This window comes from Tyto alba, unplaced genomic scaffold, assembly GCF_018691265.1.
Source record: "Tyto alba isolate M040663 unplaced genomic scaffold, T.alba_DEE_v4.0 Super-Scaffold_1000006, whole genome shotgun sequence".
Classification (NCBI taxonomy): Eukaryota; Metazoa; Chordata; class Aves; order Strigiformes; family Tytonidae; genus Tyto; species Tyto alba.
In genome coordinates, this window is record NW_024881272.1 from 21,354,011 (window position 1) to 21,368,075 (window position 14,065).

The following is a 14,065-nucleotide window of genomic DNA, read 5'->3' on the forward strand; positions in this document are numbered from 1 at the left end:
GCTTGTTAAGGAAAGGTGGCCAAATTTTTCATGAAGTAGTTCAAGAAAGTCTGAATAAGTAAGGTGGAGACTTGTGAATAATCCTTTTGGCTATTAATGGTGCATTGGTCTTCTCCTGGTAGTGATCTACTCTTCTCTATATCTTAGTGATCTTAGCCATCCCTCAAACCAGAACTACCCTGAACAGCCTTGACTAAGAGGCCACACATTTCTCCCCATTTATTTTTCTCTCTGAAAAAAAAACATTCATATTAACACTGTAAAAATAGTAGTACTGAATAATATATCTCGTTCCTTCATGACTTGCTATCTATCATTCCTTTTCTTTATGGAGAGTTAAGAACAACCTAATCCATTAAAATAACATTAGACAAATATAACCATGTAAAAGTTATCTATGCTGTGCTATTAGAATAATTTCCTTTTGAATGCTATATTGATTCTTCTGGCCACTAGGGGAAAAAAGTTGCATTGGAGGTAGAGTGCTTGACCATACAAGTGTCTTATCTTATTCTCAGATAGTGATGTAGGTGGTACTGTGTAAACAAGATAGTTATTTGGCTGATTACAATAGGTTATCACAAAATCCATAATTTATTTTTCACCATAAATATTAGAAGCTGTACATCCATTAATAAGAAACTGTTGTGAAAAGGCTTAGAATGTGAACAAAGAGAAAGAAAAGCTGTGAGAAACATTCTTATCCTTATTGCATAGGTAGAAAAAAAGAAAAGAAACAGCTCTTATCATTTGAACAGCGTATGTAAAAGATTACAGTCTTCCTAAGCTATCTCCCTCAGTAACCTCATTTATTTGCTGTGGAAATTGGACAGGACACTTCTTGTCTCTGAGTGTCTGTTTTCTGCTAACTTCACCACTTCTGTTAGCTAGTTGGTCTTCAGTAAGTGAATTTTGATCTCCAGGGCCCTGTGAAGAACAAAACAAACTGAAACCATGACTGGCATCCCATCACCTAGTGGTAATTCTTCTTGATTTGCAAAATAATTTGCTAAAAATGACCTCTGTCTAGATGTGGGATTTTTTTATATTCAGTGACTTAGTATGTGAGCTCTTACTTCATTATGCCAGCATCATATCTTGGAGGTGCAGTTCTGAACTGTCTCACCAGGTAACTACCAAACTTGAGTGGAATTTTTTGGTCTATTTGCCTCTTGAATTTCTTGTTTTACATAGTATTCCTAATTTCTTTCATACATTATGAATTATTTTCTCCATAAATACCTTTTTCTATCTTAGCTTGTTTATTTAACTTTCCTTAGTATGAACACTCACCAGTAGTTATTTCCCTTATTGATTTTACCTCAGTGATTTCCAAAGAAAAGAAGTGTTTACATAGGATTCTTGATATATGTTCTAAATACAAATATGAATGAAAACAGATGTGTTCCCTCACTGAAAAAAAAATATATCAGATGATGAGGACTCCAAACTGAAGTAAATAACTATGACTTGACTGCTCCTTTATGCATCATGGCAAACTTTATCTCCCCACGTTCTCAGAAGCAAAACTGGCATCAGCACTGATTTTCCCCTAGCTTATGATCAGGTGGCAGTCTTGTCCTTTTAACATTTAATTATTATTTGCAACCTTGTGACCATATGTGTCTCTATCAATTATGAATATGATGAAAATACTAACTCAGAAGCACTGGATGATGATGCAGTGTTGGCTTTCCAAATGTAAAAATGGCCTAAAATAATGACTCTGAGATTTTAGTTCTAGTCATTTCAGGCAGGTTAGGTCATAAGTCTAATGACAGCAAAACTATTAACACTGTCAAGATTACTACCCCTTTAAAATAGTCTGCCTTAGTATACATTTGATTAAATGAGAAACACTGTTCCTTTTCCCAGAATCCCAGGCTGGCAGTGTCAATCTTAGTTGTGTTAGAGGATACTTTAGTGTAGACTTCTGTATCACCACAGACACACTGTCAATATTCATGTCCTTGTATGGAAACTTGCTAGTGTACGATGGGAGGAACGTGACAAATGAAATATGTTCTTGCTAAGGTATCAATAATCATTTTTCCCTTCTTCTTCCCACCCACCCCCCATTGCAATGGCTAGCTCAACCAGCTGGGCTATTTAACACCTACACCAATGATACCTTTTATTGCCTCTTTATCTTGAGAGCATATACGCTTGCAGTCATTCAAAAATTTAGTCCATACTGTGTGATGACATCAAAGGTATAATGAGCAGCAAATCTAGACACTTAAATGTACATTTCAGATTTCACTGAAATACATACTGAAAGTGAGATCCAACTTTTTTACAAAGTAATCATAACTGGTTTGAACTACAGTATTATATGATTACAACTGTGGCAGTTACAGACAAATTTTAAAATAGACACAAAAGAAAATTTCATTTTTATTTGTTTTTAAGTGGACATTTGATTTCAGCTTCACAAAGACCAGGTTTAGCATGTGAAGCCTGATTCATTTGCAGTGCTTTCATGCTGTCACAACTTGTGGAGCATCAGATTGGTTGTTCAAGATGTTAGAATGCTAAAATTGTAATTTCAATTTTTCTGCATGTCTTCTTAAATTCTTTTTAATGGTGTGGCTACACTGGACACAGCATAAATAAATAAAAGCAAAACAGGATTTGCATTTAGAATGCTCTAAAATAATGTATTCTTTTGGGTATACTTATAAAGGTACCATATATCCATTTGTTTAAATCAAGATAAGAATATGGAAAGCAAAGCAATTTGATTAGGTATTAAATTCAAAATGTTACAAGAATGTGGTCTAACAGCCAGTAGGAACTTAAGTGAGGCTACTTATATGGCACTGTCTAGAGTGGAAAATTAAAATGACAGGTTTAAGAGATAAAGACAATCTTGTTCTTATTCAGCTTCAGGGTCCCTGCCAGTTTCTCTCTTATGAGGTGTAATGTAATTTTACATGCACATCTACTATAAACAGTAAGACTTTTATAGATATGTCAAAAGGATACCATTTGATGTGAAATAAAATAAATTAAAACCTTGTAAAAGTTCTATAATTTATTCTTATAGGCATTTCCCTCTGAGAGACATGGAGCAAAAAGTAAAGCCTGTATATTTTACCTAGTGTATAGTCAAGGTAATAAACTATAGTTTTCAATTATGGAAGATAAAAATTCTGCCCTTAGCTAAGCTAATAAACAGTGTCATTAAAGCTTATGCAATTTTAATTAATGAATATCTAAAGTTTTTAGAGCATTTCATTTCTGGTTAATAGGTCTCAGTGACATACATGTGAGTATGCAACTTGCCTTTTCCTCTTTTCCTTTAGGTTACTTTCACCTTGTTCGGATCTCAAAGTTGTAAATAGTTACTTTTTTTTTTTTTTTTTTCTTTTTTTTCACCCACCTTCTTTCTCATCTGACTCAATCATTACTTGATTTTCTCACAATTATGAAGAAATTCCACTTGAGGCTACAATAGGTGTTTGCCAACTTCCTCTAAAACAAGACAGCCTCCTCCCATCTCCTTCTGACAATGACATCAGAAAAACATTTATGGTTTAGAGATACTTGGCAAGTAACTGCATTCCTTTCCTATCAAGTTTTACGGCTTTTATACAGCCAGCACAGCCCACTTAATCTCATACTCATTCTATACATACTTTTTTACTGGTATTTTCCTCCATACCCTCTTATAATTAGGAACTAGGCCCCTGAGGGCCCAATTAGCCAACATGTGAATGTAATTATAACCCTTGAAAATGTTTTTTTCCATGTGTGTCTGTGATATGACTTTGACCATGCATAATGTGAACCCACTCACAAGGAAAGTTAATCCCCTAATCATTTGTAGAGAGAGTTTTTTTCAGATTTATAAGAGGAATACAAATGGTTATAGAATTATCATAGTCTGGGTAGTGTAGTAAATATGTAGTGCTCCTGTGGCAATACTGAAGAAATAATCCAAGTTTCAGAATTCTTTAGTACCTCTCTATTTCCATTGAATTATATGTTCTGTGACCCCGATAATGTGTCAATAATACCTGGATTTACTTTGCTTCTGGGATTTTAAAATTTTACTTAAATATTTGAGATTTAACCTGCACATTATTTCCACCCTTCTCTGAGGCAATGGGTTACAGAAACTTCCATTCTCAGGCTCTAGAACGTGTCGAAAGTAAAAGCCAATTTTTTTAAAATGCTATTCCAAATATATTCTGAAGTCTGTTTCCTTCACATTATTTTTGTGATGCTCTCTGAATTAATGGTGACAAATCTCCCAAGGGTCTGGATACTTTTATTTTGCTTCCTACAGTTGGGTAAAAATTTTATTGAAAAAAATTTCAGTTTTGTTTTTTTTTTTTTTTTTTTAAGGACTGTTACTGAAATGAATAATAAACATTAACTTGAGTGGACAAGCAAGTCTGGTACAGAATTAGAAGTCTTCTAGGCTAATACCTGGGGGTTTTATGCTGGCTTCCTTACTATATGTCTACAAGATACAAAACCCCACAAGAAAATAAATCTCTTCAACAGTAATATCTAGCACTATGTCGGTAATGTCCTTACTGGGTTTGACTTGGTTAGGAAAAAAGTCATGTGCCTGCTGAAAAGAGAAATGACATTTTTTCTTTGGAAAGATGATTATCTCTGTATACAAATATTGTACAAAATTTATATGGGAAACCAAATAAACCAAACTCGTGAGAATATATCAAAGCTAACAAACTTGCATTGATAGCTTTGTTGTCAAAATGGCCTATTATTGGATCTTTCTTGTCTGTAGGGTTTAGGGTATTTTAACTTCATCTCTAAGGACATTTAATCATAAAATGACAAAAGAGTCCTAGAAATGTGTGGCTGTTTAAATTGACTCCTCTGAGATGTAAGAGGCTGGCATTATGGAAGAGCCTTGGTGTATCAAAACTACTTATGGTTGGCACCTTCCATTTTCATTAAAAATGAAGGTCTACAGCAGATGGGCTTTGAAGATATTTTTAAGATTTACGTGCCAGCCCATGGGAGGGCTCCAGTGCAAACAGTTCCTTAACAGAGAGTCAGAGCATGCTAGGTCAGGGGAGGGGAATGGACAGCCTGTTTGTTATACATTAGGATCCTTTCATGCATTTGATGGTGTTAAATTTAATTCTTCCTGTACAAACAAGTAATTTTAATAGGGGAAGCTTACATCTCTCAAGTGCTTGTCCTGTACCAAATGTAATGTTTAAAGACATAATAAAATAAAATGCATGGAAATAAACAACACTCTACAAATAAGGTTTTCAGTCATGTCACATCCTGGCTGCAAACGGTATGTTTGGTCTCAGGATTAATTTCTCAGTTTGGGTCTATGCTGAAGCCACGGAACAGGATGGGAAAATTGCCACTGACTTCATTATGTGTCATGAAAATCAGTCCCCTCAGTGATGATAACTTCTTTTCAAGGCAGTCTACCAGTGCATGTCATAATATATAAACAAGGGAAACATGGAGCCACTTAAGGATAAATTGTGCCTAAAACTACACTGAAAAGGCACAGTCCTTTTTAAATTTGTCTTTATGTTACTAGCTAAAAAAAGTTGTTTTTTTCTTTGATTTAACTGAATTAATGATTTATACCAACTATGACCCTTCAGTATTTAAATACTAAAGCTATCAGGAATCCTTGGAGAGTTGAAAAATGTCAGCAATTTTGACTGCTAATTCTATGAGTTCTGTTTAAGCTTTCACATTAGATACTTATCAGACTGCTGCAACAGACTGAATCTGCTTTCTATCTTTGAGGTCTGACAAAAAAATCAGTGTCACACCAATGCATCTCCAAATATCCTCTTTGCTTCCCTCTGATGGTATGAGCCTTCTGTTTCACCACTTAAACTTTCACATTCAATTGGTCTTTGCATGGGTTTTCTGAGAAAATCATTGGTCTTCACCACGTATCTGGATGCAAGTCTCAAAAAAGAAATCAAATCAGCCATTTTCTGATCACTCAGGGATATTCTTTGGGACCTCATGGACGTAAGACATTCTTGTGCATCTTAGCCTGAATTTTTGAATCTTGTAGTTTCAAATTTCTGTAATTTCTGACCCTCATTCCACATCTAAACAATGTCACTCTGTCCTGCTGTGAAAGCAAAATTATAATTTCCCCTCTATGGTCCCAAAATTCTAAATCATGTCACAAATATATTTCTTGTAGTTTTCAAATTTCTTTATCTTTTTCCTTACCAAAACTTCCAGGTTATTTTTTTCCTCTCTTTGGAAATTGGAGTGTGGAAAGACACCAAACTCTTGCAGAGAGGCATGAGAAAATTAGGTCTTCTGAGAAGGATGCCTTTTGTTCAAATCTGTTTTAGTCTCTATAGACTACTGTTAAGATTTAGTAGCAGATTTGTTCTCAGATCTATGAAGGTTTATAAAAGCCTTGTCTGTAAGGCCAAATACCTAGTTGCACATACTTACAGAAATACTGTAATGTTCAAACTCTGTGTCATTAATTCATTAATTCTATATGTTTCCTAAATTACAACAAATATCAACTGCACTAATGACAGGGGATTTTTGTGCTGCAGGACAAATCTGTTAAGAAATTTATATAAGACAGTATCATGTAGAATCTTGCTAGTCATTAGATCTTTGTGATATTAGGCTGCCTATAAATGAGATACTCTATGTCTTAGTTTAAACAGTTGATGTCTTTTTAGGTTCCTAAGCTGAATAGAAAGATCGTTTGTAGCTAGGAAGATTTTTAGCTACTGGATATAGATTAAAAATGTTTGATTATGTTTGCTGTCCTTTTAAAAATATGTTTATCTATCTTACATTCACTTTGTTCTCAGGGTGTTTTAGGGTAGCCCTGTTCATTAAATAGGGCTGTACAATGTTAAGTGCTATAAAACATGTTGCAAAAAGCCTAGAGTACAAAAGGCTGTGAATCACTTACTGGTAGATAACAGTAATAGTCATGACACAGTTTGGCTCTGATAGTGACCATTTGTGCTACCAGCCCCAATTATATCTGAGTCAGTGACACCAATAAAGCAAAGATCTTGTTTGTTTGGTGGATTTTTTGTTGTTTTTTTTTTGTTGTTTTTTGTTTTTGTTTTGTTTTTTTTTTTTTGTTTTTTTTGTAAAGAAACCCCACATTGCTATTTCAGTTAACTTAAAAAAAAAAAAAAAAAAAACAAACAAACAACAAAAAGTAGGGCCCTGAGTTTCTTTAAAGCATTATGACACAGAGCCACATCCAGGTCTTGTTTGGGATTTTCTCACAGTGGCCTGCTATGGTATGCCTCCTGTATTATTTGGTGATCACCAGCAATTTTCCTTCCTGTTTGTAAAATTACAGGTTTCTTCACTTGTCTGGTAAAGAGTTTGTTTGTGTCTCTGTGGATACTCCTCACATTATGCATTTGGACCAGCAGCAATAACTGTAGCAACAATATGTCTATCAAGAACTGAGGAATCAGCAGAAAAGCAACAGCAAAAGCCAGTTATTCATCATAATCACCATCATTAGCAGAAACATAAGATCCAGAATGAATTCCTACAAGACTCATTTGTTTTAAATAGCCAGTGTTTTGGATGGGTAGTGTGTTGTTTTTGTAAGACTTCCTCATGCACTTACAGGAAGAAAAATGTATCTGTTTTGCGAAGGGAGGTGGTTGAGCTTTTTTGAGGTGTGGTGGTTGTCATTGTTTTAAGCTAGAATAGGTATTTTTATTGTTTTTATGCAAAGGGACATCATTTCTCCATTAAAAGAAAGACTAAGTATAAGTTAGTACTTGTATAGTAACAGTTTTGTGTAATAAAATACTAATTTTAGGGAATGGAAGATTAATTTATCGACACTGAACTTTAAGTTACTTATGTAATGAGTGGAGAAAAGTAAGATCCTGAGTGACTTAAATCACTATTTAGGGAAGCCATTCTGTCTCCTTTGGCTATGAAGATATCTTCACTCTGTTAGATGTTACTAATAATAGCAGAAGCGTCCCCTTTTGCATTAATGAAGTTCTAGCTATGCATGCAAGCATACATTTTATGGGTGAAACTTTATCAACAATGTATATAGATTGTAACACAAAAATGAGGCTCAGCATTCTAAATTCTAGGGTATAGTAAGAAAAAAACAAAAGGAAAATGTCACCAGAGCTGAAAAATCTACAACATTGACATTAGACGGGAAAAATGACATCTTAATTGAGATTTCAGCTGCACAAAATGTGGAATAGTAAGGAACAAAAAGTCTTGTAAGATTTACTTCTAATCATAGAACAACTGTATTACTAAGGTTAAAGTATAGTGAACAAGCAAATAGGCTCTTCTGTGTGAATTAAGTAAAGGATTCTCCCTTAGTTTTCTGGATTGCAACAGTCCTTAAAATAGATGAAATAAACAGCAGCTAACAGGGAGGAACCTGACTAGAAAAGAGGAACCCATGCTGAGATTCATGCTGCTTCTATTGGCTCAGCTACTTCTGAACTACATTGCAAGTGCTACAAACCAGCACTCCATTTGAGTTGGGCTTTTTCTGACATGGTGTTTCTTTGTTCTTATTTTAAGTAGGGGATGGATTTTCTATTTGGAGTTGACTTTGACTCAGAACATGACCAATTCTCATTCCTCCCTAAGGACTGCATTGTTTGCCTAGAGGTTTTATTTCCAATTTGTAAATTCATAGAAACACAAAACCTACAAATATTTGCTGCTACAAATATATTGCGGAGTCTCACAAAGTTCTCTTGGGAGTTTACCCGGGACCTGTCTGTGATTAAAATAAAAAAATACTGAATTTAACTGGAGACTAAGAATCAAGCCACTGTCCATTCTACTGCAGAGAAAGGTTGTGTAGTGTATTAATTCCAAGATGTGCATGCATAACATTTGAATTTGTTAAAGCATTAATATTAACATTTTAATTACTGATGAATCTATAAATATTTATTAAACAAGGTTCACATGTTTTCAGTGCTCTTTGTTCTCACTGGGCCAGAGCTTGACCAAAGGAACCTAGTGAACAAGTGTTTCTCAGGTGCAAATATTACTCTTCAAAAAGTGCAGAATTTTAAGTGCTCCCTGTCCCATGCCTATAGGGTCATGCCATCACAGTCTTCCAGACAAGTGCATTGGAATCAAAGACAAATTACCTCAAAAAGAACATTCTAGAGGAATGGTTTAAAATTCTTTCTAAGGAAAAGAATCATATCTGATAAATCCTATCAGCTTCCTTAATATTAGCTGTTCTTGGAATTTAAAATGGAACAATTTATCAGCCTCCTAACACTGTGAATCTTCAAGTACCTTGTGTGAACCTATTTACACACTTTTCAAAGAATGACAGTTTAAAAAGACATTAATCTAATGCATTATACAAAATTAAATATTTGGAAAAAACTCCAAACACAAGCAATGGAGTGTTCTCAAACTCTAATATCTGAATACTAGAGAGACTTCGATTGCTAAAAGGGTGGAGAATAAGGCACATGATGAAAGTGTGTTCAGAAATAATGAAAGGCATAGTGAACACTGATCAGTTCTTCTCTGATCAAATATTTTATTAGAGTAAGGGGATCTCTACTGAAATCAGTTCACAGCAAAGTTAAATTTTATATTTTTTACATGAGGTATAATCACTGTAAAAGTAGCATCTATTGCTTTAGCATTTCATAGACTTGAAAAGTGATGACTGCGTGAATTTACCTAGCATAGACAACTGTACTTAAACAATCAAGTAATAAAAATGCATATCACAAAAAAATGAACCACGTTACAGTTTATTTAACTACTAGCTTATACAATCATACATGGATACTAATTTAAAATAACTATATTTTAGTTATCTACACATGAATAAATGTGTTCTCTCACTTTGATATATGTTGACTGAACCCAGTCATGGTTTCACACAGTATAGCTTTATAAATAGACTTTATTGTCATGTTTTTAATGTCTTTCATTTCAAGTGTCTGAACATGCCATCAGCATTCAATGTCTTTAGTAAAATATACTTACTTTTCTCTATACATACAGGTAAATATTGAGGTGCAAAAAATTACTAGCTTTTTTATATGTATTTCATATTCAAATGCTCTTTTATACTGTTCCTTAAATATGTTAAAGTGATGTTAAATATTTTAAATTTGCTGTGAAATTCATCATTAGTAAATACAAAATTAAGTAGTATTTGAGAACTGTAGTCCTAGTGAGATCCCAACTATGAGCATATACAAACACTGATAAGGGGTATTGATCACTTTTAGCATCATAGGAATTTCTCTTCTGTTCACTTTCATTTTTTCATTTAACAGGCTCATAAAATAGTACCAAATGTTGAAATTGGCACATGATTGAGATCAAATACTGTGTTTTTTTATTTGTATAACAAAAAATCTGAAACATGCCCCTTAAAAAACATGGATTGTATGACTTAAAAGCTCCTGTTTGCCCTAAATAGTTCTTGAATCATACCACAGAGGTGTAAGTGGGTTGAATTAAATTAAATGAATTATTATGATCAATCATGTTTCATATGGTAGTGTCCAAGTAGCAACTATTGTGGTAGATGAGGTACAGAAGCAGAGGAGCAAATGCTTTTCCTAAGATGTTTATAATCTAGTGGATGAGATGGAAAATATGGGTGATGGAAAAGATTTAGCACAAATGAGTGAATATAGAGATGGTAGGAAGTGGATACAATTCGCTAAATATTTTTATATGAAAAGAAATTAAGGATTTATCAGTAGAGGATCAACTGAAAATAACATGCAAGAAAAGTGAGTAAGTTCTATAAGTGTGAGGTAGGAGGACGGAAAAGGGAAGATGGAGGCAGCATGGTAGGGATAGTGTGTGTGTGGGGAAAGTCTGAAGGAAACATTAAGATATCTCTAATTTACTAATTTTTTAAGAATACATGTTTATTAAGTGATCTACATACACAATCTGCAGATGTGGCTCAGCTGCCTCTTCAGAATAGTACAGGCATTTTTCACTGGGGAAGCTTAAGTGGTTGCAAAATATATGCTTCAGAAATTTTGGAGATCTCTTAGCTAAACCGCAATAATGTTTTACTTTCAGAAACTGAAAAAGAAATATAAATAATAAATAATGTTGAGTTCTATCCATGGGTATTTGACCAGAAAGTAGATTCAAATCTTAAAATACTGCTGAAGTTATCAAGGAAAAAAGTCAAGTGGAAGGGCTGAAACCAATCAAAGCTTTCAGTGTCAGGCAGCAGTATTTTCTCTAGAGCTAATCTATGCATGTTGCATTTATCATCTAAACAGCTTTGGTACTACAACTGGTGATGATATTATATGGCCAAAAGAAAGAGAGAAAAAATCATAGAGATGATCACTTTTCTGCTTTCTCCCTTCTCCTTTTCTTCTTGGAATTCTATTTACATTGCACTCACATTTTTAAAGAAATGGAAAGCAAAAAGGGACAAGATTCCAAATTTGACATCAGTCTTTATATCACCTCTTTTTTTCTCTTTGTTTTCTGCAACACTGTTTTAATTTTAGAAAGGAATTCTAAACTGACATTTAAATGGTGGCAGGGCAATTCTCATTCTCTGCCTTGTGAAACGGTCTCTGAAATGTACAATTATGCTGTCATCTTTAGCACTCCACGTTGGACAGAGTTTAATTATTAATGTGTTTCCCTCAGAGAATGACTCGATCATGTCACAACTCTAGACAAATACAGCTAATGCAAAATCATAAAATATTCACTTGAATACTGCTGAACTGACAGAAAATTAATTCTATGAACACTTTTAATATTACCAGAAAATTAGTTTCAAACGCATAAGACTGAAATAAATGTGTTCATAATTTGCTCAAGGGTAACGTTCATCTTGCAATCAGTTGGTGTCTTTTTATAAATGTTACAAGTATTCAACATGGCTTTATGATAAAGAGTACAGATAATGTAATGTATTATTTGTAGAAAATATTTCCTTTGTAAACAGGGAGTGAAGAATTGCTCTCTCAGAAATATTTAAACTCTATAAATATTCTTCAATTTATCATTTTGTGATACCAAAAATACACCTATTTTTGAGTAGTCCCAGGAGGGAGTAGGAGCTCAGGAATTTTGTAATAATGACATGATAGTCTTTCACATCTAAATTATTAGGTTGAGTTTTATTAGCCAGATTGGAAGTGACTGAAAGTCATTACCACTCTAAAAGTTGCAACCAACATAGTCAGTGGAAAAGGAGCAGCCTCTCCTTACAGGCAAATGTCTTTGTAGCAAACATCACTATCACAGTGTACTTTCCATCTGGATGAATAAAAATGCAGATTAATTGTGACAATTTGCATGAACAGAAACAGCAAGTTCAGTTGTTGTTACTTGTGGCATATCATTTGCAATCATTTGGAGAGCCTAAAACCTAAAGAAAACCATTTCCAACAAAAATAATTATGGTCTAAAATGTCAACAAATGTGTGTGCTACATGCTTTCACCATTTCCTGTGTCTGTTTTTAAGTGTTTGTTTCTGGTCTGGCTTTCTATCTGATTAATCATCCTGACTGATGACTTGTGAAATCACATACATAGGGTTATCATCAGGAGCTTGAGTGACAATAGCAAGCAAGTAAATGCTTGAGTTGACTACTTGTCACTAAACCCGGACTGGAGATTTTATCTCTTAGGCTACATGGCAGATAGTCCTGAACAACCACAGGCCCTGGCACAGGAGTCATTTTCAACCAGGAAAAAGTATATGGAATAAATGTTATTCACAATGAATAATTTAACAACTCTCCTGGGCACCTTTGGAAAGTTTCCTCAAAGAGGTCTAGTATTAAATCACCATGGAGACTAAATTGTTTTTCAGGGCTAATCCTGTATTCCTTTTTGCAACACTAACCAAGGTTATGTAAAATGTGGAGAATTAATATAGTAGAGCCACATTTAACAGGGAGAGGTGGTATTATAGCTAACAAGAGAGTAAGGACCATCCCAGATGCAGTCTGCTGTTCTTAAATTATACAGGGTGAGGTAGCTTACCAAAATATTAGAGATGATGACAAGGATATCAAAGATTGTTTCTGTATTTCATAGGTGGAGAGGTTGTTTCTGACCACTGTTTTGAAGAGCTACAGAAGAGGACAGGGGAGGAAGGACTGAGTCCCAATGATGTCATGTTCTACCAACAGAAAGCCCAAATATCTATTTATCTATATTTCTGGAAGACATTTCAATGAAGAAAAAGAGGTACCTTCAATTTTCCAAAGCAGTTCATCTGGAAATTCCCCAAACACTATATCTATGTACAAAACAAGGTCTTTTTACATTTTGGCTGCAGCATTGGAAACTGAAGACTAGAAAAATATCCTCAGAACATATTTTCTGCTCTGTTTGCATGGCTGCATAATAAATAAACCATTAAAATATGCAGTGTCATTAGTGAACACCAGTGGATTGCAGTTTAACTGCTTAAACTTTTTATCAAAAATTAGAGGAGATGAGAGTATTCATTATGCTATAATGTTGCTTCCTATCATGACAAATAGGACTAGTTCTTAGAATTAAGATCTCTGTATAATAGGGAAAGTACAGTACAGTACTAAGGGTATTTGCACTCTGTGGGAAGAAAAATCCAGCAGATTACATGATAATAAAGAAAGCAGGCAGGAGACAATAACTATCTCCAGCTGCACTTTGGGTTTCAGTTGAAGCTGTCATAAAATAAAATTTAAAACGCACACATCATGTGAAAACATGAAGTTTGCATGCTAAAACACACTCCAAACTAATACTAACTTTTCTTGAGTTTTTTTTTTTTTGTATTTCCTAGTAAGTGTTTGTTTTCTAATACCTTGTCTTTGTGGTTGTTGTGGTTTGAGCCTGGTCAGCAGCTAAACACCACACAGCCGCTCACCCACCCTCCCCCACTTGGGAATGGGGAGGGAATTGGAGGGGCAAAGGGAGACTCGTGGGTTGAGATAAAAACAGTTTAATAAGAGTAATAAAATAATACAGTGACAGTATAAACAGGTAATGTACAGTACAATTGCTCACCACCCACTGACCAACACACTCCTGTTCCAGCTAGCAATCCTGAAACACAGAGAC